We start from the raw sequence: 6,826 nt of genomic DNA, 5'->3' as shown, positions 1-6,826 counted from the left end.
AATCTCGTCGGACCACCGCCGGACCACCGCAGAAACCTCGTCGGACCACCGCCGGACCACCGCAAGAACCTCGCCGGACCACCACTTTAAGGTCTGACGTTCAGTCCCTACGTCCTGCCAAAGACCCGACGTCTCGTTCAAGACCCAATATTCAGTCCTTACTTCCTACCAAAGACCCGACGTCTTGTTCAAGACCCGGCACTAAGTCCCTACGTCCTACTCAGGGCCCGACATTCAGTCCCTACGTCCTGCCAAGGACCCGACGCCTTACTTAAGTAATTGATTGTAATCTGTTCACCCCTGGAGGTGATTCAGTCTTTTGTAACCGACTCAAAATCTAGTGGAATCATTTTCAACTGGGCTAGGCCTCGTGGTTTTTTCCCTTTTTAGGGTTTTCCACGTAAAAAATCCTGTGTTCTCTGTGTGTGCTAGTTATACGTACAACGCTAAGACGTAGAAAAAAAAAATATGATGAGAGATTCAAAAAAATCCAGTGCACTTAGAAAGAGCTGCAAAAAATATATCAAGCACATATTAGGCGACATAAGAAATAAGGTAGTGCGCCCTTGGTTGGCGCAAGATCATCCAAGAGGTCAAAAGCTCACGAATAAAAATAGCAAAATTGAACCACCTGAAAAAAAAATATGATGAGAGATTCAAAAAAATCCAGTGCACTTAGAAAGAGCTGCAAAAAATATATCAAGCACATATTAGGCGACATAAGAAATGAGGTAGTGCGCCCTTGGTTGGCGCAAGATCATCCAAGAGGTCAAAAGCTCACGAATTGTATTTGTTCATCATTGTATAATGAGACGCCAAAAAATTATCAGCATATCGATAAACTCTGACAAAAAAGAGCCGTAGCCAAAACAATCGTAAGTTCTGAAAATTCAATTCTGCCAAAAAACTTTAAGTTGATCGTAAAACTTCCATTTCTGAATTTTTGCAAGAGCAAGACTCTTGATGTCATGACAAAGAGAAGAAGAACAAATCCTTTCAAAACATCTTTTTTTTTTCTCTCTCCATATAAAATAAGCAGTAGTATAGACTTTGAGACGGTAAAAGATCTTTCAAACCCGTAATTCTAAATTGTTTTCTATTAATGTGCTCAAACAATTGCAAAATAGTTGGTCTAATTAGAAAATCCCTATCAAGTAGGAGGATAGAGGAAAGAATGAGGAAGGAGAAGTCACACTAAAAAAAGAGATGGTTGGCAGTTTTAGTGTAAACATTATAGAATATACAGTGAGCCTACACAAAAATGTTCCTTTTAACCAATTGATTAGCTGTTTTAAGACCTCCAATAATGGAGAGCCAAGCATAAGAGGAATATCACAAGGCGAAATACTTATGCCAGTTAAAATTATGTCATGAAACATCGGTATAATTCTTATAAAAATCTTCAATAACTTTTTTGAAGATCAATATGTTAGAGCCATACTAGGAAAGAATGGAGGACCAAGGGAAGAAATGAGAATAAAGGAAATAAAATTTCTCAACAACATAGGAGAATCCGAGGGTAAACACTACTGATTGTTAGAAATCATGTACAAAAAACTAGAGCATTTGGTGGAATATTAAGTGACTTGATGTTAAACTACTCAGCAACTAATTTCCCAAGGCACCAGGGATCCCAAAATAATGAGGCAGGATAATCTGAGGACATAAAAATACGTGAAGTTGGCTCTCAGAGACTTAGTCATATTAGAAAGAAGCTTCCAAATTGTAGAAGCTATGGAGAAAGGTTTCTAGATAGAGATATATTTGTTGGTGAACCATGAGGCAAGTAGACCCTCCTGAAGTGTCCTCCTAATAGTGTCCTCCTAATAGTACGAGCACAAAAAGCATGAGTGAGGGCTTATAGAGAGGGGATCATAAGATCAACATGAGTTTTACGAGTGTAGGTCTTCACCCAAAAAACCAACTGAAGCTTTTTGGCATTAATGTCATTGTGATAAAAAAATAGGTATTGACCTCGTTAATATATTTGCAGTAAGCTTTAGGAAGAACTGAACCCCTGATCCAATATACAGTGGTCTCCCAAATGGAGAATCACACATATTGGATCAGACCAACTAAAGAGAAGAGCTTAGCTTTCTACCCATCCATATTTTTTGTGACATTTTGAAGCAATAGTTAAAAATAAGTCAACCTGAGTCTATGAGCAGACACAGGAAGTCCCAAGTACTTAAAGGTATTCCCCCCCAACCCAGATTAAGTCAGCTACAATTCTCATCAGCAATAATAGCTTGGGGAGAGAAGATAATCAAGCTTTTAATAGGATTAATTCTCAACCAGGAGGCAGTACCAAATACTTTCAGAGAATCTGTAAGAAGTTTTTGCATTAGGGACATTAGCATTCCCAAAATGAGCATATCATTTGCATATAGCAAATGTGAGCATCTAAATTCACCCAAATCATTGTCAGAGAGAGAGACAGTAGATTCTGGTGTGTTAAGCAAGTTTAAAAGAGCATCCATAATAATACAAAATAATTAAGGGGAGAGGGTACATCCCTGGCAAAGGCTAGAGGAGGACCCAAAAAACCTTCAATGGCTCCATTATTAAAAAAAAAGGATGTGTTTAATGTAGGCATGAATCTAGGAGATGAAGGATGGAGGGAATCCTTTTTATTCAAGTTTGACATATAGAAACTGTCTGGAAGAGGTGTCAAAAGCCTTTAAAATGTCAAATTTAGTAATAAAATATTTATCTCTCCTAGAGTGACTAAACATACCCAAAAGTTCATAAGCAAAAATAACATTCTCTATGGATAGGCGTTTTTTAATGAAGCCAACTTGACAGGAGTGGATAATATAAGGCATAACAAGTTTGATTATATTAGCTAAACATTTTCCAATAACTTTTTTGATAGAATTGCAAAGGAATATATGATAAAAATAAAAAATGTGGGTAGCATGAGGGGTTTTGGGGATAAGGATAATAATAGAATCTTTGATGCATTTGGGGAGGTAGGAACTAACGGATTTTAATTTTTCCAAAGAGGAAACCAAGATCATCTTCCCCATTACACAACCAAGAAGCTTTAGCTCTTTGAGAAATTCAAGAAGCCCATGAAGCAAAGCGACTGGCTAAATTGGATTTTAAGCTCAGCATTAAAGGAAAGGTTGAGTGGGTTGGAGCGGAGGCATTTAATGCAAGATTCTTACATAAGCGGGAGGTCGTGAATAGATGGGGTGAGCGTTTTGGGTTTAGCTTAATTTCATCATTTACTTAAGTGTTTTGAGTTTATAATAGGATGAGAGGTGGTTTCAAATTTCAATAAGAGGGAAGTGAGAAAACCTCAATAAGTTATGCCCAAAAATTAGATAGCTTACACCATAAGTTCTTGAAGAGGAATCTATGGTAGGCTTTTGACATAGCATTCATAGAAAGAATAATAGGAGAATAATTTGATAGGAAGTGATAGCAAACCCTATAAAATGAGGTGGGAAATTCTCAAGCCAAGCATTGTTGACCAATATTCTATCTAATTTGATTTGAATGGGATAATCCGACAAACCTCTCTTGAATTTTAAGTTGACCTAGATCAATTCACAATTATTTAGTTTGATTCTGAGTCAAACCAGATGTGGATGTGAGTTAAGTTGGTCTAATATTGATTAAATAGACATTTGAATCATTTGTTATAATAAGAGTTAATATTTTGATTTTTGAACTTTGAAGATGGATTTTTGAGCCAATGATGAACACATTTTATCATATATATAAATTTATGCATAGGTGCATAAATTTAAAGGTAAAAAGAAAATGACATGCATACATTTATATATAAATTTTGATACGAGCTTAAGTTGGCACAATTTGAGGTTTGTTTTATTAGTTGGCTAATTGATTTTCATCGGTGAATGAATAAGAAAAAAATGGATTTATTTTAAAATAATTGTTGATCTTCAATTCAAATTCACGAGCTTAATATAATGCAAGATTTGACTGACATTTTGAACAATTGAGGCCTATATTTTATCCTCATGTGAGCACTTAAGTTTCATCTCAAGAAATATATGATGTAGCTCTCGGTTAGCTAGCATCATATTTTGATTTGGGAGGCTCTTTTTTCACTGATTCTTGCTAATTATTTGTCCAAAATAATATTAAATTAGTGAATAATTCATTATTAATGAGATGGATTTTATCAAATTAGAAGGCTACAAAAGGCCTATAGGGGTTGTGAATAGGGGTGTCAATATTTGACACGACCCGAAAATCTGACCCGAACCCGAAAAAGGTCGGGTTCGAGTTCAGCATTTCGACCCATTTCAAAAATCGGGTCGGGTTCGGGTTAACCATTTTGACCCGGCAACTCGATTTTGACCCAAAAAGAGGAGATTGACCCGTTTTGACCCGAAAATTAGCCATTTTTTTGCTGAAACGGGTTATTCGGGTCGTGTTGGGTTGACCCGGACCCGAAGCGGGTCGGGTTCGGGTCAGAAAAATTGACCAGTTTTTAAAAATGGGTCGGGTTCGGTTGACCCGAATAGTGCCGGGTCAGTTTCGGGTTCGACCCGAACCCGACCCGTGACCCGAAATTGACACCCCTAGTTGTGAACACACGTGTGGATTTCGAAAGTCTTCTTTTTTATTATTATATAAAGGTCGTTAGATAATAAAGAGCACCAAATGTCAATATGGATCAGTAGGAATTAATAGAAGACATTGAAAATATATCATAAAAATTTACCCTAAATGATATGAAGGTTCAAATTGGATTTATTTAGTTGTGGGTATCCATATTTTTTATTTTTCCTAAGCTGGAGCGTCAATAATTATTTACATTTTTGATATGATAATCAAGAATACTCTCGATTAAGGATGTTTAACTCATTTTATTTAAGATAAAAGGGTGTAGGCGAAATATATAATAAAGAAAGCTTCTGAATAAAGACATTTGTTAAACAAGAGGTGTTGCCAAGAAAAAAAATGATTAGAGTGAACAAGAATGTTAAAAAAAACTAATGAGTTCATATCATTTTTCAAGGAATTCAGGTGATAGTAAGTCGCTGGACTAGGCATATAGAAAGAATGCATGGGGTGCACCATGATCTTATTGTCTTAGGAGTGACCGCCTAAAGAAGAATAAAAAAAGGGGCATGTAACATTTCCAGGGATTGTGCTAGGCAAATAGATTTTTTAGCTCAAGGAGGATTGCCCATAAAGAGGGAACAAATCTTCTTTAGTTACATAAAATGGATTGAAAGAATTAACATGATAGACATTACTTCTATTTTTAAACAAATAATGAGAAGATGCATATATTAGGCTCATTATTAGACCTGTCAATATTGGACACGACCCGAACCCGACCCGAAAATTTCGGGTTTTGGTTGACCCGAACCCGAAGCGGGTCGGGTTTGAGTCCGGAAAATCGACCCGTTTGCAAAACCGAGTCCGGTTCGGGATGACTCGGTAACCCGGGAATGACCCGAAATGACCCTGAAATCGGCCCTGTCTACTATGCCCGAGTCTGACCGCCTGCCCTGCGCCCCGGCTGCCCCGCGACCCAGCGTGCCGCATACCTGGGCTGCCCGCCTGGCCCACAGCCAGCATCGAGCCCAACGCTTTACATCTCGCATCGCGTGATCGCTCTGTTCGCTTGCGTCGCCGCTTGCATCGAGCCCGCTGCCTCGCTAGCACTGTCGTCGCTGCACCGCTGCCGGCCTACCTTTGCACCGCACGGGAACTTGAAAAATCAAACCGAAGCGGGTCAAGTCGGGTTGACCCGAACCTGAAGCAAGTCGAGTGCGGGTCCGGAAAATCGACCCGTTTGTGAAAACGGGTCGGGTTGACCCGAACCCGAATAGTGCCGGGTCAATTCCGAGTTCGACCCGAACCCGTCCCATGACCCGAAATTGACAGGTCTACTCATTATACCATAAATATTCAATAACTATAGAAAAATTTGCTTCATTGTTATAACATCATATTAGGTAGCAACACACTAATATCAAGATTTTGAATTTTTAAATCCACATTCCTTGATCCACCATCAAGGTTTCATTTGGGACAACGTTCTTACTATTTTTTAAAGTAGATTTTTTGTACTAGAAATCTGCTTTAAGAAGCAATAAGAAAGCCGTCCCAAATAAAGCGTAAGATTGATGGATACTAACCTCTTGTTATTATAGTATAACACTGATGCATTTAAAACATGCTTAAAAATTTTGAGGACAACAACAATTCAAACTTTATTTTGGGGAATATCGTTTTTACAATTTTCCTATAAATAAGTAATCAAAAATCATTTGACCTCCTTTTAAGAAGAGCTGTCATGTCTCCCTTTAAGATCAAATGATATCATTTGGACTATAAGAAGAATCATGGGTATTCATCTTGATCTCAAATAATATATCCATTGGTTGAGCACCATAATAGTCAATAGACACAAATTGTCTCATATAAACTATATACTTAACTTAAGTAATGCTACACAATGTCATACCTAACTTAAGCCGATCCCACGTAGTGGGATAAAGGCTTGATGTTGTTGTTGTTGTATCTCATAATTAGGTTTCTTTTGGGATAGCTTTCTTACTGTTTTGTTTTTTAAACCACATCCGTAATTTATGTTTGAACACTATTTTTTGGCTAACTTAAAAAAAAAAATTACTATAAAGTTGTCTTCTGCAATAGCTTTTAAAAATTATTTTCTCAACAACAGCTTTACAAAGTAGTTAGAAAGATGCCTCAAACTAAACCTTAGTTTAAAGCCTTTTCATTTTGGAATTTGGGTGTGGCTAATAAAATTTATCTTTAATTTATATAAAAAAATTATATCTCAAAGTAGGATTTAAGTTATTTAATGTAT

Source organism: Dendrobium catenatum, unplaced genomic scaffold, assembly GCF_001605985.2.
Source record: "Dendrobium catenatum unplaced genomic scaffold, ASM160598v2 original_scaffold_208658, whole genome shotgun sequence".
NCBI classification, from domain to species: Eukaryota; Viridiplantae; Streptophyta; class Magnoliopsida; order Asparagales; family Orchidaceae; genus Dendrobium; species Dendrobium catenatum.
The sequence above is the reverse complement of the archived record's forward strand: the minus strand, read 5'-3'. Positions refer to the sequence as shown.